At 35.9% G+C, this 24,648-nt stretch overlaps 1 pseudogene; it reads left to right on the top strand.

Moving 5' to 3' along the window:
- The first annotated feature begins 16,364 nt into the window (after nucleotides 1–16,364).
- LOC132637757 (probable receptor-like protein kinase At4g10390) lies at nucleotides 16,365–17,046 on the top strand (annotated as a pseudogene).
- The last annotated feature ends 7,602 nt before the right edge of the window (nucleotides 17,047–24,648 follow it).

Below are 24,648 nucleotides of genomic sequence, written 5' to 3'. Positions count from 1 at the left end.
CGGTGGAGGCGTGGGGTGACCGGCCAAGCCGTGGTGGTGACGTCGCCGGAGTTAGGGTTAGAGAGAGAGGGGGAGAGAACAGTGAGAGGAGAGACGGGAACGCGTTTAACTGTGTGTGTATTTTAATTTGTTGAGCGATTATACCGACCTCACGAGGTCGGTATATTTAATAATTTTATTTTTTATTTAAAATAAAGTTATAATATTTATCATGAAATAAATTCCCGACCTAGTGAGGTCGGTATATTATTTTTTCAAATTTTGGTACAATATTACCGACCTCATGAGGTCGGTTTATTTTAAAAAAAATTAAAAAATAAATATTACGACTTTACCGACCTCAACTGAGGTCGGTTTTTTGAGGTCGGGAAAACCTGTTTTTTTTAGTGGTGTTGGATCATGCTGGCTTCTTGACCCTTTGGTTCAGAAGCAACTGAGACAGATGTGTCGGATGTCCAGCTCTAGTGGTTATTTCTTACTGTTCATTTGGTAGTAAAATTAAAGATCAAACTGTTATTTTCTTCAGATTTATAATTCAAATGAAAGAAGTCCCAGAGACTCGCAAGACTTGTGTATCTTGCTTATAGTGATTAAAAGGATATTCTTGCTGCCATTGATGAATCTTTGCTTGGTTTTTGATTGTTTTATATCCTGACCAATTAATTTGCTCGGAGTTGAAGTCTGCAAAAGTAGAGGAGAAATGGTGTTTTGGCCCTTTACAATTTTTTTTTTTAGTTTTACGACTCTTTTACAAGAGATCTTCATTTTCTTTTACACATAAGAGATCTGAAAAAGATATTTTCTTCTATTCAAATTATAAGAGGCAAGAGATTTCATTTCATCCAAAAGTAGCCATTCATAGTGATATAGACAAATGAAACAACCAAAATGGGGCGTTTGTTAAGAAACGCTAAATGCTAAAAGGACACTTGTATTTGTAGTTTTGGAGTCTTTATTTTAAGGGAAAAAGCTCAAATATACTATCGAACTATCAGAAAAGGTTCATTGAACTGACATCGGTATACTGTAGTCGAAGCAACTCCCTCTTTCGAGCCATTAAACTTGTTAGCGGAAACGTAAAATATAGAACGCAAGATTTAACGTGATTCGGATCAAAGTGATCCTATGTCCACCAGAGAACAGTTGCTTTTTTATTAGTAACAAAGGAAGGGGAGAGATCCCAATTACACCTAAGAGAATTGCTCTCTCAACTCTCTACTTACTATAAAAAAAAGATTTTTGGGATGATGAATAAAGAAGAATTGCCTCTTCTTTTATAGGCAAACAATGACTTGGGCTCCAAGTGTGCTACATGGACATTTCAATTCTCCTACGCACATCTTAGCATTCTTTGGTTCCAAGAAATGCATCTTTCGGCTCTAAGTAATAGAACATTCTTTGGCTCCAAGTAATAGAAAATCATCCAACTAAAATTGACACACGAGTTTTTCTATCACATAACGAAAAATCAAATCTTTTAATCTCTACCTTGGTTTGTGTTCCGAGCATGCATATGAACAACTCCAGCCAAAATTTCTAAGCTTACTGGGCAGCCCCGTTGTAAGAAACAAGAAGAATCAAACCATTGTTGAACATACCACCTTCACTTAACAAATGTTCTCTTTGGATTTGCATCAGTTGATTCATACTCCCGCCAAGTCCTTTTAGTGTTCAAACTTAGTGAGCGGGACTATCTTGTTTAACATGTCCGCAGCATTATCATCTGTAATAATATTCACAAGCTTGACAATTCTCTCTTCAACAAAATCTCGAATAAAATGGATTCTCACATCAATGTGTTTAGTGCGCTTACGAAATCTCTGATTTTTAATCAGATGAATAGCACTCTGACTATCATATATAAGATCTGATTCCTGCTGAACCAGACTTAATTCTGCCACCAAACCTTTCAACCATCTAGCTTCTTTCACCGCCTCCGCTGCTTCCATGTATTCTACATTTGTTGTAAACAAAGCGACAATCGATTGCAGAGTCGATTTCCAACTAACGGTGCTGCCAACAAAAGTAAAGATGTTTCCAGTCGTGGACCTCCTTCTTCCATGATCCCCTGCATAGTCAGAATCTACATAATCGAGAATTGAAGTACCTCCGCTAACCTTTCAAAGTTCAGACCATTATCAGAAGCTCTAATGAGAGTTCTCAATATCCACTTGACAGCTTCCCAATGACTCTTTTCTAGATTGGACATGTATCTGCTTACCACACTTACAAATTGAGCTATATCTAGACGTGTGGACACCAGAGCATACATAATTCTTACAACTGTGCTGGCATAAGAAACCGTTGACATATGCTTCACCTCATCCTCATACTGAGGCATTTGTAACTCTGGAAGTTTAATGAGGAGCTAACGGTGTACTTACAGGGTTGAACGTATGCATATTAAATCTCTCGAGAACCCTTTCTATGTACCTATTCTGAGAAAGATGTAACACATCATCTTCTCTTGAAATCTCCATGCCAAGGATTTTCTTTGCAGCTCCCAAGTCCTTCATGTCAAATTCCTTACTAAACAGTTTCTTCGGAGAATTTATCTCAGATATCTTCTTGTGATACACACAGCTATCAAATGCACTACTTGAGAATTCATGTGTAGTCATAAATGCATCAAAACTCTTGTACCACTGTTTAGGGGATTACTTCAAATCATACAAAGATTTCTTCAGTTGGATTACGTGATTTTCTTTTTCCTCAGCTAGGAAACCTACAGGCTAATCCATATAGATTGTCTTTTCTAGATCACCATGCAAGAAAGCAATTTCGACATCAAGCTGTTGAAGCTCCAAGTCAAATTGTGCAACCAATGCTAGTAGCACATGAATTGAGCTAGGCTTCACGACTGGAGAGAAAATCTCATTGCTGTTAATTCCCTCCTTCTGACTGAAACCCTTTGCAACCAATCTCTCCTTGAATCTAGCAAGTTCTACTTCAGGAATTCCCTCTTTCTTTCTGTAGACCCATTTGCATCCAACTGTCCTCTTCCCCTTTTGCCTTTTCACCAAAACCCATGTTTGAATCTTGTGAAGAGACTCCATCTCTTCGGTCATGGCTAACCTCCATTTTGCAGTATCCTTACAAGAAATTACTTCAACATACGAGGAGAACTCAAGATCCTTAATCTTTTTCTTCTGCAGCTACGAACACATATGTAATCAGAATTATTTGCTCTATAAGGTGTTTCGGTCTTCGTATCTGTCTCTTCTCCCTTCCCTTCGCAATTGTGTATGGTTTATTGACAGCAAGTTCATCAAGATTTATATCTTTTAATTCATCTTCAACCTAAGTCTCTTGATCTTTTTCATTGGTAAGCTCCACATGCTCGTTGTTCTCGTTTCCTGAAAACTCCACAGAAACTTTATAGGGATCAAGTATAGAGGATTCATCAAAGGTGAAATCTCTACTACTTATAAATTTGAGTAAAGACAAACACCAAAGTTTGTACGCTTTTACTCCATCCACATACCATACGAATATGGCCTTCTTAGCCCTTAGTTCAAGCTTTCCATCATTAACATGATAATAGAGTCTTAAAGTCAATCGCCGATGCTGGAGATCGATTGACAATATGACCAGCAGTGTGCACTGCTTCAGCCCAAAATATTTTGGACATTTTGTCTTGTAGAAGCATACAACGAACCTTTTCAAGAAGAATTATATTCATTCTCTTAGCAATTCTATTCTGCTGTGAGGTGTGCCTGACAGTCCTATGTCTTGATATCCCATGATCCTTGCAGAAATCATTAAAATTTTCACTGCAAAACTCCAAGCCGTTGTCTGTGCGAAGATATTTGATTTTTTCCTCCATTTGATTCTCAACCAAAATCTTTCACTCTTTAAATACTTCAAAAGCATCACTTTTTGCCTTCAAAAAATGCATCCAAACCTTTCGTGAGAAATCATAAACAAAAGTGAGACAATACCTCTTTTTGCACGTCGATGGAAGTTTAGAGGGACCCCATAAGTTTGAATGGATCTAGGCTAGCACCACTCCAGGATTGTGCTTTCCAGTGCTGAAGTTGACCTTCTTCTGCTTCCCTAGAACGCAGTGCTCACAAAATTTATGTGTGCTGATCTTCTCACCTTTCAAAAGATTACAGTTGCTAACATCTCCAGTCCACGTGCGCTCATATTATACAATCTCATGTGCCATAATCTTGCTTTTTCATCATTAGATAACTGTATTATAGATGCATTTGTAGAGCCAACAACGGTGCTTTCTGCCAATGTGTAAATGTCATCCTCTAGCTTTCCTTTTAGCAGCAACCTTCATAGTTCTTCCTTCGCTCATGTATTTGTAGCCTTGTTCATCTAGAGTACCCAGGGAGGTCAAATTCTTCTTCAGATCAGGAACATGGCGGATTATAATAGTCCTCACGACTCTATCATGGCAGCGAACACGAACTGAGCCAATGCCAACTATTACACAAGTTGCATTATTACCCATTACTACGGTTCCTCCACTTTTCTCATAGCTGCTAAACCAGTCTCTTCAGAACATCATATGCAAAGTACAAGTAGAGTCTAGCACCCATTTGTTTCCATAACTTCCATTATTGCACGATGTTGTAAGTATATAATCATTATCAGAATTATGTACCTGTTCAACTATGGATGCACCGCCTTTTCCTTGGACTTTGACGTTGGGCAATCTCGTTCAAAGTGCCCCTTCTTGCCACAGCCTCAACAATCTGTATTCTTCTTGTTCACACGAGACTTTGATCTGTTCTTTGATTTGCTCATTTCCTGTTGGCTAGTCAGACCTCTCACAAAGAGCCCACTTGCCTGATCATCTCTGTCTCTTTCAAAATGCCTCCGTACATCACTTGAGTTAAGTACCTGTTGCACTTGCTCAAGGTTGATAGACTCCTTGCTATACATTATTGAATTCTCAATATCATGATATCCTAAAGTCAATAAAAATAGCAGAGCACGTCCATTTTAATTCCTGCAATCTGTAAGTCCATGACAAGTTTATTGAACGTGTCTAAATGATCTTGTAACAAAATACTTGACACCATTTTAAATGTGTGAAGACTTCATTGTAACAACATCCTTGTTGTTACCGATCGGTCCTGGTGAAGCCCTTGTAGCTTGTCCCATAACTGCTTGATCATCTCTTCGATACTTGTACTCATTCTACAAAACACGTTAAGTGCAAGGCACATTTGAATTACACTCAATGCATCCCCTTAAATCTTCTGGGAAGCTGATGCACCATCGGGATACTTTCGGTCAATAGCACAGATCGAACCTTCCCTCCGCAGTAACACTATCATTTGGATCTTCCAGATATTGAAGTTGTTGCGCCCACTGAATCTATCGATTTTAAACTTCATATAACTCATCTTTTCTTGTTCTTCCTCCTATGATCATCAAATATTCGTAACGCTTTGATACCAACTGTTACCGGATACGTAAAGGAAAGAGCACAAGATTTAACGTGGCTCGGATCAAAGTGACCCCACGTCCACCAGAGAACAATTGCCTTTATATTATTAACAAAGGAAGGGGAGAGATCACAATTACACGTAAGAGAATTGCTCTCTCAACTCTATACTCACTACAAAAAAATGATTTTTAGGATAATGAACAAAGAAGACTTGCCTCTTCTTTTATAGACAAACAATGACTTGGGCTCCAAGTATGCTCATGGGCATTTCAATTCTCCTCCACATCTTAGCATCCGTTGGCTCCAAGTAACGCATCCTTCGGCTCCAAGTAATAGAGCATCGTTTGGCCCCAAGTAATTGAGCATTTTTTTACTCCAAGTAATAAAAAATCATCCAACTAAAATTGGCACATGAATTTTTCTATCACATAACAAAAAACCAACTCTTTAGAACTGACATCAGTATAATGTCTGGGGGGGGGGGGGGGGGGGGGGGATTAATGGTGTGTTTCGTATGTTTCAATTTTATCATGTTCGCTTGGTCAAAGATTTTGGAAAATATTTTCATTAGGAAATCGAGTTCCTTCAAAATGAGGAAAATAACTTCCCTAATGAAAGTAGGAAAATTAAGTCTCACAAGTGGCATTCCACGAACCACCCCACCACCACCACCTAACCCACTGCCAACCACTCACCCCACCAAACCCCAACCACTCCCACCACCCCTCGCACCACCCAACTAACCCCCCCCCCCCCCCCCTCTAGAGGCGGACATATGTGGTGAGGAGGGAGGGCACGTGCACTTGGTAACTTCGGATTTTTTTTGTGTGTGTGTATATATATATATATGGTTTGCATAGCTTTAACCACTAAGCTACCACTGTAAGTTGGTTCCACATTGTTAATGTCTAGGTATTAGATTACAACCCATACTTGACCTATTTATTTGTATGGTTTGCATAGCTTTAACCACTAAGCTACCACTGTAAGTTGGTTCCACATTGTTAATGTCTAGGTATTAGATTACAACCCATACTTGACCTATTTATTTGTATTTTCGTCACTGCTCACGCCATCAGTTACATATCCGACATGGCCATTATATCTCAGTCATTATTGGCAATTTAGCTATCGTCTATGTTAACATAATGGTGCCCCCGTGGTCTTTAAATCCTGGGTCCCCCCCCCCCCCCCCACCAAACAAAATCCCTCCAATTTTTTATTTTTTAAAGCTAGTAAATAAAGGTAAGAAAAGTGTGAGTTTATCTTAGAATTATTCTCATTTAAAGAGCAGATATAAATAAAGGTAAGAAAAGAGTGACTAAACAAGCAAGACGCGTAAGCTATTCGAGGGAACGAGTAAACGAGCTATGATTACTTGGAAATTGGAATAGACAAATAATCTCATTTTTATTGGAAAATAATATTATTGTGAGACTTGCATTCTTTCCAATCTGTTTAACTGGATATTATCTTCTTTTTTGCTAAAAAAAATATTTTATTAAATTTTCTGACGACGTGGATCCTTTATATAAGTATATATATCCTTTGTATAAATATACTAGATAGGTATGCCCGTGCAAGCACGGGCCCAACACTAAAGCTTATGAGTTCACCTTACTAAGTTTTAAGTATGGTAATTTAGTGAGATGACAGTAGAAAAGAAGTAGAAGGAAACAAAATTTAATCATTGATTGCCAATTCAATTCATCTATTAATATGGAATAAAATATTTGACCACTGCGTGTTTGCTTAACTAACAGACTCGGGTATGCGATCCAAATCGCCAACAAATTAGATTACAAAGATTACAAAAATTGATTTGGAGATCCTTCTCCAGTTTTTTTGTCACCTTCTCACGAAGCTTTACGTGGACGTTACCGCTCATATAGCTCTCAGCCAGCAAGCAGATATCCTTCTCTAAATTTGCAGGACCCGAGTCATTTAAGGAAAATTAAAGGGTCTGTAGCTAGTCACTGTTTCCTTCCCTGAAACAAAGCTAATTGAGAAAGAGGGTTAAATGGCCAATATCGGAAAACAATGTGGTCAGAGTGAAATAGTTTATGAATAAGAACATAATCTCACTGCCCCTGTTCTATCTTAAAAATTAGAAAGATCTCCAGCTCCTTTTTTTTTTCTCCTTTACCAACTTTAGCTTTCCGTGAATCACTAAATTTTATCCCCTTGTGCTGCTGAAAATACTTTTTTTTTAACTGTCAACACTAATTAACACTGCTTTTAGAAGTTTAACTAAATGAATTCAACATTTAAACATGAGTCCAACAAAGTTACGAAATAAATTCTGCTCTTTAGCTAGACAGCAGAAAATTCAATAACCCACTTCCAGACCAAAGTTGAACCAAAACGAAGACTAAAGGTCTTTTTTTTTGGCTCAGCCAAAAACCAAAAGGCTAATTTAATTCACAACTGAACAAATAAAGACAAAAACATAGAAAGCATTTCAAAAATAGGTAAGCCTCATTTTCACAGTTAGTGGACAGGAAATACTAATCGGAGTCCTAGTAATATTCAGGCACTCTTTAATATTCAAACCTATGAAGTATCTCAATATCTAAGAATTTCAAGTAATACCTAAATTCAATATTTCAAAAATCTGCATCACCCAAAACAACAGATCAAATTCGCAGAAGCTCAAAGACCAAAGACCAAAGACCAGATACCAAATCATAGAAAAAATAGAAGGAATGAAAGTGAATGTGCAAAGTCTAGCTGAAGCCTAAATACTTCTAACTGCAGGTCTATCCATAACCAGTACCTGCAATGTTTGAGGGCTCCATCATCTGCTTTCAAATACTTACTCATCTAGTGAAAAACTAAGATATGAAAGTAAGCTAGCGATGTCAATATGCTGCCTAAGATTAATTGAATAAGAAAGTTAAATGCATCTTGTAACCCAAACTAAGATAGATAAAACAAATCGGCTAAATACCTAGATAGCCCCTTAAACTTGACAAGTTTTGTAAGATGGACACTCAAACTTAGCAAGTGACCAGATAGACACTCGAACTTGACAAAAGAGTGTCTTTTGGACATCCGTGTATATATGCCCAAGTGCGTGAAATACAATTGCTTCAAATGTGTTAAGTGGACCAATTGTTAAATGACACATGTAATTTAAAAAAAAAAAGATAAATGTAACTAAAAATATTAGAAAAAAACTAAAAAGAATGTAAAGAAAATGCGATAAAGGCAAAATGAAATACCCATTTCTTGAGGGATGTTTGATTTTTACAATATGCAACTTGAATAAATTCTAAGATTTATCTGTATTAATTATGTTTTATTGAGTTTTCTTCTCTAACATTCGATAGTCTACTTGAATTTTATGCTTTTTGGGTGATATAGTAATAACCTAATGATGAAAAAGAAGTTGGTATGAAAAAGAAGTTGATCTTTATAAAAATGAAAAACATGAAGCTAATGATAGAAGGAGAAGAATGATAATATAATATACTCTGTCCCAATTTATGTGATATATTTTTCTTTTTAGTCTGTCAAAAAAATACATTTCCTTATTTGACAATAATTTAACTTTTAAACTCTACCTTTTATGCTTAATGATTCAAAAGTCTTTCTTTATTTCTTAAATTTCATGCCTAGTTAAATTATATCACATAAATTGAGACGGAAGGAGTTGCAAAGAAGAAGTAACCGAAAACTGTAGGATCCACATTAAGTAATATATTGAAATGTAAAAGATCAACTACATTAATACACGTAAGAAATTATGTGGAAAAGAAGAAAGAAGAAATCACAACTAAAGTTGCTCAATCGCTCATATGCGCGTGCAGAAGATACCATTTGCCACGTCAGCATAAAATGTTTAAGAGACACACTTTTGCCAAGTTCGAGTGTCTATCTGGTCACTTGCTAAGTTTGAGTGTCCATCTTACAAAACTTGCCAACTTTAAGGGTTTATCTAGGTATTTACAGTTATATCTTTTTGTCTTAAAGGCCATTCCTTTGAATATTTTGCTCAAGAACTGAAACAAATACCAAATGAGCCACCTACTTTTCATTTCTGACCTAAGACTTCTTCCTTGATAGAAGGGAAATAGTTTGTAATTCTTATCCTATGCAATTAGCCGTCATCGAAAAAGTTAGCAAGATAAACAAAAAGAACTTTTCTGTAGTCACAGAAACTTAGGAGCAGTGGATGTGTGAAGAGAGTTACAATTGCGAAGTCCGGACCTAAGTTCTGTCATTTACATAAACCTTATGGTCTGTGCGATAGTATTTTCGCGCATAAGAAATAGAATCAATTGTAGAAGTGTTTCTCAAGCACCCCTGTTCAGGTTCTGCTGTGCAGCGATGCTATCAAAAATCAGCAATCAAATTGAAGAAAATAATCTGAACAATCGATCTCCATGTATGAGAAAATACTCGCATTCGTCCTTATTATTATTATTCAAACACATATAAATAAAATCAACAATAATTACAGTAGAAAAGAGCATGAAAGAGCCAAAGAGAGAAAAATTCTCAAGCTCAAAAATTAATTCGTGATTACAAAAAACCCGCAAATGCATCGGCAAGAAAGTAGGAGAGCGAGATTGAGCCGAAGAATATTCTAGACGTCTTCCATAGAATTTGAGTTTGTTGGAAAGGGCACAGAAAATAATGAGGTTAATGCAGTGGCTTTCAATTCTACGTTTTGCAGGACACGTCAGTATACTGATACAATTGAAATGTCAACACTACCCTAGAAGAGAAATTAAATGATGTGAAGCAGCCATGTCGATCCTCCTGATCAACTGGCTCTTCTAATATAGTAGAATAGAATATACAACTGCATATCTTCTTTTAATTTAGCAACTACATATTTTGTAGCGTGGACTCGTATAAGTTTTTCTCAGTAAGGATGAGTGGTAGTCTCATCATGGACATTTCATGTAGCAGGTCCAGAAATAGTAGAATTTATGTCTAATAAGAAATCCACATGTCAATCCCTCTATCTTGTGTGGTGCTAATATTTTAGTGTCTTCTCAATTAAATAAAAGCTTCTTTAGATATAGTATTATGTGCATGACATGTGCAAAGTTTCATGTTCATGGTAAAAGTTTCAGAGTTCTAAAATATTTATGAACTTGTAGTTTTCTAGTTATTTGATTTACACAAGTAGATTTTTGCATCTTATGCTCTGTTTTCTAGAGAATTTTTTGAAGCAAGGTTGTTCCCTGCTGTGCAGTGAAAGGAAAAAGGAAACGGGGAAGTGAGAGAAATGTTAGTAACCACAGTTAATACCAACTTGTTAGTAATAACGAGGACACGTATAACTCTTTTATAATGGCACTGGAGGAACTGAAGAGAACACCTACTGGAGGTGAGCCAGATCCCCAAAATATTATAAACAGTGTGGGAAGCTTGGTCACAACTTGGCAAGTATTGTACACAGTTTTATTAAGCAAACCTACAATTTCGTTATCGGGGTTATTTTAAATTATGAGATATTAATTTATTCTACTAGATCAGTTAGCAGTTAGATACTTTCTCTATATTATATGTGCATGGCACGTGCAAGTATTGTACAGAATTATGTTAGGCAACCTACAATGTCTCATTATCGAAATCATTCTCTATTATATAAATATATCCTCGTGATTAATCTCTCATTTTCTACAGAATTATATAAATCATTAATCCCTCATTTTCTGTACAACTCAATTCTGACAATGTCATTCAAGTCATCAGATTACTAGATCCTCGTGATTATTTATTCACCCACAGAGATCCAGCTACAACAACGTGGGCTGCAATTATTCTACTAATTTGTATATGAGAATTGCTAAATTGCCACATCAATTTGACTCAAATTTGGTCACATTTATGTAAAAACTATCATAACCTTTATTGTATAATTTTAAATTAAGATAAAATTTGAGAATAAAAGATAGAAATGACATTAAGTAAGCATAAATTATTAAATTTGAATTAAATAGTCTAATTCTAAAATGATAAAGAAATGGACCGCTAAACGAAATATCAATAAAACGGTTGGCTCGGTTCTGCATGTGCAATAGTCCGTGATAGAAAATATAGACTTCTGTGAGACTACGTGTCACATATGTCTTGTAAATCCTTAAATAATTTTAAATTTATTATGGGTATTCAAATGGTCTTGCTTTTCTATAAATCAAATAATTTTTATCACTTTTCTTGAATTTAAATATTTAATTTTGTTTGAAAAGAAAATTAGGCTTGCCATATCTTCTTAGATCTTGAAGCCCATTTAGTTTGACTCATTTGATGAAATGTATACTAACTTTCTACCATCTAAGATAAACTCTTAGAGGCAGGACCAGTTTCTTTCATCCTTCATAAGTCACTCCTTTTCTCCTAATCCTCTATTGGAGATCTCTCAATCCACATAAGTGCTACTCTCCAACTATCATCAAGACCTTTTTTGATTTTCATCGTCTGAATATATGTTGGAATGTTGCTATCAAGAATCAAGATGAGTTAGCCTTGTTTTGAGAATTTTAGGTTTTGGGTTTGTGAAGAAGCTCACTCTCAATCTTGCGGTAAGCTTGGTGTTCCACATACTTTGAGTGAATTATTCAAGTTCTTGTTAGAGATTTTGAAATCTTGAAGTAAGGAAATTAAATCTCATTTTGGAGTTGGCAGTAGTTAATAATTTGATCATAACTTTTTACCTAGAAGTCGATATTGATGGAATACAGGAATAAACAACGGAAGCAAATAGCCAAGATCAACTTGCATGTAATATAGACAACGCATAATCAAGATATTAATCAAACATAAAATTGGTACTTATCTCTTGAAACGTGAATGCAACCTCGAATCTAGCCTTCAAGCATGAGAAAAACTATCCGCGCGTTCATCCCCCAGCTCCACGGTCTTCTACTGTGTAACCCAAATAATACCAGAATCTGCGAAATTCGTTTAGGCGAATTTCTATGAAAAAAGTGTAGAAACTTGTAAAACCCCTAGCCTCCTTATGGAATAAGACCCTTTTTATAACTACAGGTTTTAGGGTTTAAACCCTTTTCCCAAACCTGCTAGGTCTTTCTTTTCCACCAAGAAATCGGATTCCATTTAATTCTTTATTATTCGGGCACAGCAGGGACCACAAAATTTAATTAACTAGGCTTCCTATTATGGAATTAATTCAAAATATCTGAATTAAGCATACCATAATAAATTACGAATTATTCCACTAAAAATTCGTAATTGCACTCCTCAGATCAATTTCGAAATCACACATTAAAACTTATTTAACTCCTCATGTTAAGATTACATATACCAATCAATTAAATTAAATTACTTACAATTTAATTCATTGACTAATTGAATCCTTTATATTTCCACTTAACTTATATCATGTGACAGATACAAAATCCACCTGCAGGGTTTTCACATGAGACTGATAAGCATCCATAAAAGGGTATCATCAATCTCAAAGTCGAGACATGGATTCTATCAACTAATTATTATTTCACAAATGTATTTTGCCCTTATCCAATTTACCAGGAATACATAGACCCGCAATTGAGTCGTACCTTTTAATAAATCAAAATGATGAACAAATCACATTGATCATAATAATAATATCAAGATTAAGAGTATAAGTACATTCAATGAGCTAGAGATGTTGTTTTATATATTCATTATAAAAACACTTGTCTCTGCTTGGTCCGTTCAATACATACAAAATGTACTAGCACAAGGAGATGAAATTATACCGTTCCCATAATGAAGATGCATTATATTTAATCTTGTGCTACAATCATACCGATGGCTTTGTCCAATTTCCATCTTAGATTGTGAACATAAACTTTATACTTATAAGAACCGATGATATAATCTTCCGTGTATAAGCTAAACTCTATACACTAAATTATCTACTATATAAGTAAAGGAACACATACTAGTACATGATCTATTTAACTCTTTATTAAAAAATGAATAAATAATTGTTTTATAATAAATACTATATCCAAACACATGGTTAGTAGTATATATCCCAACAATCTCCCACTTAGACTTTTAACCATGACAATTGTTAGAATATACCATATCTAAACACATGGTTAATGGTATATAACCCAATAGATATTAGGTGATTCAAAAGGCAGTGGAAAGATAAAAAAAAATTACCCACAACTTTCATATTTTACAAAAATCCTAATTCCCATGTTTACTATGTCAAAATGCGGTGCAATGCAAGATAGAGCTGATGCCCAGATTTTTTTACTGGAGAAATAGGAATAGTGGTGACCCATTTTGCCACATTTTTGTTTGTCATGATTTAGCTTCTATATGTATAAACTCCAGACCTTAAGTGAGTATTCCATTATGTATTTAAGGTACAAGAAACACTTGATGTTTTCTAACCTCATTTGTATACAGTGAATTACATGTTATAAGAATTTATGGTTGTAAGAAAAAAAAAAAAGACATACTATATTTGCTACACTTTTTGTGCCAGATTTAGATCCGTGCGCCAGTGAAGCACGTGGGGATATTGAGTTCGTAGTTGTTCATTCATTGGAGATATTGCGGTTGAACTGCCTGGCTGATCTGCAACACCAGACTCATTATTTTCATTCTGTCTTTATTAACTATTCCTAGACAGTTGTACTTAGTTACTTTCGAACTTGTATTCGCATTTTAGAGACTCTTCTTGTACTTATGACACCAGGTTTTGGAGGTGTACTTTGTTACTTTGCACAATTTATGAGTATAAAACAACGTTTATGACTTATTTAATGTTTTCTCTTTACTTTTCCGCTTAATAATTGAATAACGGTTTTATAAATGGTTTATGGTTCGCTACCGGGATAGGTGTAGGCACCATTACGATTAATAGATTCTTAGGTCGTGACACAAATGTTTGGATTTTAAGGTGTGAATGGGAAATGACAAAAGGTACCTTTTGGAGTGCACCCAAAAAACACCTTTTGGATTGCACCTCTCAGTCTCACTCTTTCATTGTCTATATATTCAGAGGCTTAGCCTTAGATTTTTATAAAATCTGAATTCTTTGCATTTGTTTTCAAAACAAAATTATAGTAGAGTCTTGTGATTTGTTGCTGAATTTGCGTTCGATGAAGTTGGTGGGGTTTGAGGTACCGCTACGCCATCAACAGGTATATCCGTTTCATCCTGGGAGGAAGTAATCCATAACCTCGGGTACAGTGAGGGGATTAAATTCCTTAAGGACACACAATAAATTTTATGGATTCAGATATTTTCAGTTTTATGCATTTTACATCTTTCAAGATTAATTCATGTTTCTGATTTATTGGTTTGAAAACAAAGATACTAACAAGGTTAAGGAATTTAATATATTTGGTTTTATTCTGTGTTCTCCTTCGCTCTGACTGTTTTAGAAACGCAAATACCTTGTTGGACTCATAAGATGATATTGAGTTTATTCCTTCTTGTATTGGATAAAGTAACTCATCAAATCTGATATCGGGAAAGGATGCGTGGGTGTTGATGAGTTACTTCATCCAATACAAGAAGGAATCTCTGATATGCTTGACAGATTGATTACACACATATGATACCACATAAATTGCGATGCCGGGAGTACCATTTATGATTTATGAAATTCAATTTTATAAACATTTGGGTAGACGTTTAATATTTCGTGATCTCAAAGTATATCTATTGGCAGAACCATATTAGGAATGAGGCATGATAGCCAAACTTATTGGATAATTTTTATATCCCATGTGTATGACAAATTGAGAATTCGGAGAGCTTTTGTCACTTTGATTTCTCGGTTTTATTAAAATATTGTTTTGTTGTTTGAATATTATTTTACTAACAACGTTTATTGTTTTGAGCACAGTTTGAAATAACATCAATTCAAAATCTTAATATTTATTATATTCAGATTCAAACATTTTAATCTTAAAAAAGAACAAACAAATGCCCTCTAATTATTTTCTTGTTTCTGTTGGAATTTAAACGTTAATTTCCCAAGATCTTTCCCACGTCATTCATCAGTAGAGTAGTACACCACTGAATACTGTTTATATTCATTCTTTTCTCCCTTGGTTAGTTTTATCCAAACCCAAAAATGAAGGAAAAGAGAAGAAATAAAGATTATGATTTCTCCCTCGCCTGTACAACACCTAATCCAACATCCCCATATCGTGCAAGATATGTTTTGTTAGGAATTCACTGAGGCACTTTTGATTTGTTTGGTGCTTCCATCATGAAAATTAGAAAACAAAAGATTGAAGAAATAATAAATTTAAGAAAGGAAAAAAAACGTTTTATATTTCACCAACAAAAGCAAAACCTGGAGACCAATATAGATACCACCAACCTAATGCCCAAAACACACGGGGAACTATCAAAGAGGAAGACTCAGTTGACTACAGGAAGCTTCGTATCTTCTACTAACCCCGCTTTCATGACGTATATACATTTATTACTTCTGACAAAACTATGTACTTATATTCTAGGAGTACAATTTTTTTCTCCTTCGCATGGAAGTCCAATAGTGAGAGTAATATAAAGGGACAATGGATATGAAGGTTTGGAACCCACACGGGTATGGGAAAAGGAAATAGTCTATTTGTCTGTGGGTGGTGCATGCACTTTTTTGTTGAATCTTATGTGGGGTTCTCCTATTCTTTTACCTCCTTCCGCGTAGCTTCAGATCCTAATATACTTCAATCCACCCCTTTTTTATATGTATCCCCACACGCATGGCAGTGGATATGCACAACAACTTGGACATTCACTGCAGAGTTTCCCTTGTAACTAGCCCTGCCTTGTGTTTTGCCCATTTTAACTATCCGGTATTCGTAGTCGGTCTAAATAATTCGGATTCATCACATCGCATAGGCCCCTTAAAGAGAAAAAACGCTCCCTACTAAGAAATTGTTCTGAGAAGCTCGAAGTCGAGACTTCTGATTAAGGGTCGAGACTCTGTTTTGTTCTCGTGTCCATTATGGCTTTCCTTAGGTGCTTCAGATACAAGCTAAGGCGTGCTGGAGTTGGTGACGTCCGTGTTGATGTGGAAGGCGATAAATATGAGGAATTGGATAGCACAATGTTGAAGTAATTCACCATGAATTTCTCAAAGTCCAATTTAATTGCCTATGGAGGATTTAGCAGAGTCTATTTAGCTAAGTTTCCTAATTCTAACTCTCAGAGCTGTTAAAATCATGGACTATAGCAGGGAGCGTCTCAACAGAATCTACAAGAAGGAATTGGACATCTTGCTTCAAATCCAACATGACAACATAGTCAAACTTCTTGATCACTGTGATGACGAAGAATTCGGGAACATGCTGGTATTTGAGTATGTTCCCAATGGGACTTTACAGGACAAACTCCACGGAAACAGAGAAATAATTCCTTGGAGAAACCGTATGGCAGTTGCATTTCAACTTCCACAAGCCATTGAGTATCTCCATGACAAATGTCCTCTACAAATTGTCCATGGTGATATTAAATCTTTAAATATATTGCTAGATAATAAATTCAATTGCAAGCTTTGTGATTTTGGATCAGCGAAGATGGGATTTTCTTCTTCGGTTTTGCCACCAACGAATCGTGTGATTCTCGGTTCTCCAGGTTATACTGATCCTCACTACTTGAGAACTGGCATTGCCTCTATTAGAAATTAATAACGGGGCAAGAACAACGAATTGTGTACCTTTCAATTGCAGCGGAAGTTGTTGATCTTACCACCAAAGAAATTTGCCCAAAGTCTACTTTGAATCACTAGGAAACAAAGTTGATATCACAAATCACAAACTAAATGTCTTCTCTGTTCTTGTGTGTTTGTTGGAGATATTTTATATATATCCAATTCTCTGTCAACGAAGAAGAAAGCGTAACTCAAAGAGAAAGCCTCTACTTCTATTTAAAAGAGGAGTTACGTTGGAAGAGGAGGAGTTATGTGCGAAGAGGTTACTATCCCACAACCTTGAGAAAAAACTGAATAAGTATACGGTTGTTTTTTCTCCATATAACTTCCTTTATTTTTATCTCTTCCAACGAGCCGGGTTAGTCCACATGGGCGACCCGCCCGGTCCAAAAAACCAATATCTCCCACTTTGCATGGAAAAAGATTCAGTCAAGTACAATTGGGTTAAGTAATGCTCAATGGTCTTGTAGATTCATGCCATGTGTACCATAATACAATTAATGGTTGAGATCCATTTAAACACATATGCTTAACAAAAGAAATTTAAAATGGCAAAATATACTAACAAAAGCTCTTAACTATAACCCACATGTCTTGCCATTTTATAAAGATTTACTTTCTTACGTTTTCAACTTGAAATTAAAAATAAGTACACCACATATTATCCCTTTTTAAACTGCAAAATAAACCAAAGTGTATCATAATCAATTTTCTAAAGATAAAAAATTAAGATGGCGGTAAAGAAATTGATCTAGTATTATATATTTTTATACCTCAGCTGAAAAGCTCCAAACAAGATCAGGTTGCACTGTGATTTTTTTAATGTATGATCACATTATTTCTTTGCTTGAATTATTGTTCAGAACTCAGTGATGTTTACAAGTTTGATTTTCTTTTTTTGAAGTATAATTGAGAATTTGGGAAAAAGCATGTGTGTATTTTGCTGTAATTTTCTGAAAACATAAGAAAATAAATCCTTTTTAAATGGTAAGAAATGTGGATTATAGTTAACAACTCCCGTTAGTATATTTTTCCATTTTTAATTCTTCTGTTAAGCATATAAGTTGCAATGGTACACATGGCTAGGATCTACAAGACCATTGAACATTACTTGACCCAATTGTACTTGACTGGATCTTTTTCCCACTTCGCACATGGTGGACTATGCCTAAATCAGTACCATGTCAATAACACACATAATTCATACAGACAAATAGTTCGTGCGACCTGCGACCATCAATAGATATAGAAGAGCTCTACATAGAAATTCAATCACATGCAGAAAGAATTAAATATAAGGATCATATTACTCGCAATAACCCAGACACCATTTGCTACTCCAATAGCTAGTTATCCGATCCCTCATCCTTGTAAGAGGCGAACTCGAGTTCATGTTTGACTTTATATCCACAATTACACTTGATACCCTTATGGTAAATGTAATGGCCGGCCTATGTATACAAGTTAAATTAATAATTTTAATTGTCTTCCCTTTGTACTTGAATCTATCTGTTCCAAATCAACTGCTTTCCTAGACATGTACTGCATTGCCGAATCACTCACAGCTATTAGTAACATGCTAAAGTAGGAACATTGATGAAACTTCAAGAAAGAGTCAAGGTCAAAGGGTATTCCATTGAAAAGTTAATGTAACTTTTCGGGGACTCACACAAGGAAGAAGCAGGAATCCATTCTTCCATTAACCCATTGGTCGCTTAGCACACGTGGTATGAAACACATGCTACTGTGTTCTCACCTTATAGTGTCACGTGTGTCTCATTCATTTACCCATTCAACACTGTACAGATCTTGATCTAGACACCTCCAGATGTCTAACCCGAGCTTCTCTCTTCAATTATCCCCAAATCCATCTTCTTAGAGAAACTCATATATGACTTACAAAACAAGTCATAACATGGTGGTGGAACTCATCTCTTCACGTTCCTCGACTTAAGAGGCCATAACTCATGTGAGAGAGCCAATCTCGTGACTTGTTCGACACACTTTATCAATAAAATTACATCATCATATGCATATAGATATGAACATAAATTCAAGAGTCAAATATTGATTAAAATATAATAACAACCAAGTCATTTTACAATACACATATATAATCATATCCTACGCAAATCTAGAGCCATAACATGTTTCTCAAACAAGTCTCTAGATATTGTCTTTGTAAAAATATCACCTATCATTTCTCGTGTAGGTATGTATTATAAAGTTACTTCTCCACTTGCTACTGTGTCTCTTGCAAAGTTATACTTGATGTCAATGTGTTTGGTTTTGCTGTGATACTTAGGATCCTTTGTGTATGCACTAGCCGCTTGACTATCGCAATGTAAAATCATTGATCCATGAGAATTCTTCGCTATACCCAAATTCTCAAAGAATCTTTTTAACCAAACAACTTTTTGTACTATAGATGCACAAGCCACGAACTCAATTTCCATAGTAGAAATAGCCATACAAGTTTGCTTCTTACTTTTCCATAAAATAGCACCACCAACCGGATGTAGATTTTATATAGTTCCAGTCACCACCACAATCAGCATCTGTATAACCTCTCAAGTGTAAATCATTTCCACTATAACATAGTGAATAATCAATAGTTCCTTTCAAGTATCGAAAGATCCTCTTTATAGCTTAAAAATGATCTCTTAAGATCCTCTTCATAGCTTTCCAATGATCTCTTCCCGGATTGGACTGGTACCTGCTAACTAGACCTACGGCATAACAAATGTCTGGACGAGTACAAATCATAGCTTACATCAAGCTGCCAACAGCACTGGAATATGGAACTCAAGACGTGTCTACTTTTTCTTTTTCAGTCTTTGGACACATTTCAAGTCTTAAAGTCTTACCTCTTGCTATAGGAGTATCCATGGGTTTGCAACTATTCATTCAGAAGCGTTCCAAAATTTTCTTTATATAAGTTTCTTGAGATAGACTCAAAAACTTCTTGGAATGATCTCTTTGGATTTTAACACCCAATATATAGTCTGTTTCACCCATGTCTTTGATGTCAAATGACTTTCAAAGCCATGACTTGATAGTTTTGACATACTCCAAATTATTTCCAGCTAATAAAATATCGTCCACGTAAAGAGAAAGAATTACAAACATTCCATTGGACTTCTTCGCATAGATGAAATGGTCTTCATCGATCATGGTGAAATCATATGATATCAGCTCTTTGTGAAATCTCAAATACCACTGCCTTGAAAACTGCTTCAGGCCATAAATAGATCTTTTTAATTTCAGACTTTCTTTTCTTGGCCTTTAACGACGAAACCTACAGTTTGTTCCATGTGAATTTCCTCATTTAGTTCTCCATTACGAAAAGTTGTCTTCAAGTCCATTTGGTCTAACTCTAGATCCAAACGTGCAACAATAGCCAAAAGTAAGCGAATTGAGGTAAACTTCACAACTGGTGGAAAGATTTCCTCATAGTTTATTCCAACTTGTTGGGTAAAGCCTTTTGCGACCAATCGTGCCTTGTATCTTTCTATTGACCCGTCCGCTTTGCATTTAAATTTGAGATCCCATTTGTTCCCAATAGCTCTATGCCCAAAAGGAAAGTCAACCAGATCCCAGACTTTTGTTGGTTCTCATGGACTCCAATTCTTCTTTCATTACTTTCATCCATTCATCTTTTTCAGGACTTGTCAAAGCCTCAGTCACAGAATAGTAATAGTGAATTGATGAGTTCTTAGGAGAATAGTAAATGGGTTTAATAAATAAAATTACACAAACTATGCTAGAGTTTTGGATTGTTGACTTGAGATTGTTGTAATCATATGGGTGATGAATAATTATGTTAATTACACGTAGTTGAGATTGTAGAATCACCTAGAAGTAATAAAATGGGAATTGGGCGAAGGAAACACCATTAAAGAAGGTTGTGGAGCTTTATGCCCACCAAGTGTTTGATAAAGTACTTAGATGACCAAAGCATGATTATTATTGTAATACGGAATTCCTTTGACTTGCATTGCTATAGATTAAAGTTTAAAGGGTTGAAAAACATTGTATTATGCTAAAAGGCCATAATTGTCACACCCCAACCTTGCTGGGAGGGAGGGTGTGGCCGGCACCCGACACCCAAAGGCCCGACCGAACCAATCGTGATATCTTAACTCTGTAATATAAATCATAAGCTGACAAGGACCAATAACATATATATGCATAACTGAGGTCGACAAGGCCAACAAAACACTTCAACACTAAAAGATAGTCTGTAAGCCTCTAAGAGTACTAAAATGCAACAACTGGTCGGGACAGGACCCCACCGTACCATATATATATATATATATATATATATATATATATATGCATGCATCCTATTTGATGACTCTCACCAGCAATTCCGGAGAATGGAGTGCGAACATCCCTGCTGAACTCTGGTATCCTACTGAGAAAGGTACACCAATCTGTCTACCTGTACCTGTGGGCATGATCACAGTTCCCCCAAAACAAAAGGACGTCAGTACGAATAATGTACTGAGTATGTAAGGCATGAATAACAACATAATGAAAGTATGGAAGAAACATGAGATATGAGAAGTAACCTGTACATCTGATTGCCTCTTAAGGCGAATATCATGCATGCTTAGCTTTAAAAAAAACATTTTCATACATGTATAATATAAGTGTTAGTGCTGCGGAACGTGCAACCCGATCCATAAATGTTAGTGCTGCGGAACGTGCAACCCGATCCATAAATATTAGTGCTGCGGAACGTGCAACCCGATCCATATATGTTAGTACTGCAGAACGTGCAGCCTGATCCAGATATCATATCATCCCGCATCCGGGGCATCATCATAACCTGCCCACTGCAGTGGTGTGCACAATAGGTGCCGTACCCGGCCGACTATAGCGCGGCTCGGTAATGAAAATAAATAAATATATATATAAGTGCAATGCAAGACTGGCCTCAAAAGAGATTTCATAAGAAGAGTCGAAGTGACCTATTATTACCCTCACACTATCGTTATTGTCGCTACGTTCTTTATCTTTTCAATTCAAAAAACAACACGTGGATAATAGGAGATATACTTCAATAATGATTATATAAGTGATAAAGATCGGCTCGACTGAATAAAATACCATTATCTCAACTTCAGCATAAAGAATAACATATAGTGAACCACCGTTTTCCAATCGACAAGAAAGATACAAGGTGCGAGATAGTACTACAACACAAGCCATATATAAATCAAGGAAACAACCTTCACCATTAGGGAATGAAATCAACTCAACTTTAATAGGAAAAGTACCACGATGAACATTATAGTATACTTCTTTCGATAAACAAGAAGGATAAGGAATGTGAGAAAATATTTCAATGTGAACTATTCATGAGAAGAAGTAAGGATAATCATTTTGGAACACCCTCGATACATGTTTAACGGAAGATCTTTCAAATGATAACCAAACGGAATATGGAAGCATGGAGAGTTCTTTTATATAAGTCATATAGGAAGTAGAGATTAGCTCGTTCATTCTTGGATATGATCGATACAAGTTAACGGGATAACATTTAAAAAAAAGCATTTGAATTCTAGTCATGCCAAGAAAAGAAGAGAAAATCCCCACATGCCTCGTCGATTTGAGTTATACACATTTTTCGAAGCCTCGAACACTTTAAAATTGACTTCCTACAGGACACGAACAATTCAAGATCAACTTTGAGCATATAGCCAATAAAAATCTTCATTTAGGCATTTTGTCGAGCAGTTCGTAGGCACGAGTTTGTAAGCTCTTTCGTAGTGTAGTTTCCTTTAAAACACTACCAAAAGCCTACATTTCTAGTCCTCCTTAATACCATGATTCAATACATACCATCATAACTCCAAAAAACTACAACAAACCCAACACAAATAGCTCAACAAGTTAGCCATGTCCATGGAAGCTTCAAGTTTTAACCATAACTTATTCATATGGGATTCCCCCCCCCCCCCCCCCCCCCCTCATTTTCTTAGGTTTAATTACTTGTAAAAGTTCAAAGAAATCAAGAGGAGGTTAAAATATACCTTATATCATCAAAATTAATTCAAATTCCAAGTTACTTCAAAGCAAGGTTTTCCTCCAAAAGGCGAAATAGTGAAGAAATCACAATTTCGAAGTTGCCATGTTGTTCTCCACGCTGAGGTTGTTTGATTTTCCCTTAGGTGTGTTTATGATTGATGAAAGATGATTAGATAGGTTTTGCTAGGGTTTATATGGTCTTTCAAGGTGAAGAAATGGAGAAAAATTCGTCCAAGGCATCTATATATACTTGGGCAAATATAAAGCCACCGACATAGCACACCGTTCCCGCAGCACTTTGCGTCCCTGGACGGAAATGTGAATTTCTCTCTACTCCGATGTTGTATTGATGAACGGTTAAATGCTATGGAAACTAAAATCGTAGAACTTCAATTTGGTAGGTGAATCACCCCGTAACTCCAAGTAGATTGAGAGAAAAGCTCTTCGACATCTGACCCAAATTTCAGTGAAATTTACAAACTTAACTTGCAACACCCTTTATCGACTTTCGTATTACAACTCATTTGACTTCCAAACTTAACAAGAGACCATTATACGATTCAAATACTTCATATCATTACTTTATTATCATGTGAAGCACTTCTAATCTCACCCAAAAGTACAAGTTATCGTAATCTCAACTTGCCGACTTTTGACGAAACTTATCCTTCTTTGATTCATTCACCCTCCAAACCTTCCGCCACTTACTGATCTTATTTATAGACTCTTATAACCATTTATATTAATAATATCAATTTATTTTAACCTCAACATAATTTCTTTTGAACTTGCGTCGACTAACTCATGATGCGACTTTAACGTGCGAAAATCTGGGGTGTAACATCCTCCCCACCTTAAGAATATTCATCCTCGAATCTTGAGGGATATTTTTACTCTTGAGATTTTCTATAATTTTGGCAGAGTTTCCTCTGTAAATAGGACTATCCAAAACCTGTTAAACAACCCAAACAAATATCCAAAGCCACACAGGGCCACACAACGACATAACAATATCAATTTGGCCCCTCACGACCGTCTATTTATACAATAATCATAATAGGTCAACCATAACTTACCTCAACCGTCCTTTGCTGAAGTCTGCAACATACTGGCCATATCTGTCTCAACAATAAAATCTAACAAGATATATAAAAATTCAATAGATATAACTGGAATGGAGGTATCTTTTCACACGAGTGTCGGTATAAATTTGAGGTATGAAACATATTGGGGGGAGGGGTATCCAGCCTTCACATCTTCCCTTGTCTCCTTATGTTGGTTCCTCCACATTATCCTATTGGCAACACATTTTCTTTCTCCAACCTTTTAGCTTGTAACTGATGATTTGGAGGATCAGGGGTAGTGATAGGGTACTTATGATATTTAGATGTGTAGAACACCGGATAAACTACTTTAAATTCCTTAAGCACATCAAACTTATCAACTACTTAGCCGGTCCCACTGCAAGATAAGTCTACCTTTCTCGATGAGTCCCAATAGGCCTTTCATGGGTGGTGATTCCAGTGAAATTCCAAAGCCGGGA

The sequence above is a fragment of the Lycium barbarum genome, chromosome 4, assembly GCF_019175385.1.
Source record: "Lycium barbarum isolate Lr01 chromosome 4, ASM1917538v2, whole genome shotgun sequence".
Classification (NCBI taxonomy): domain Eukaryota; kingdom Viridiplantae; phylum Streptophyta; class Magnoliopsida; order Solanales; family Solanaceae; genus Lycium; species Lycium barbarum.
Note: the sequence above shows the minus strand (reverse complement) of the source record. Positions and strands in the feature narration are given on the sequence as shown.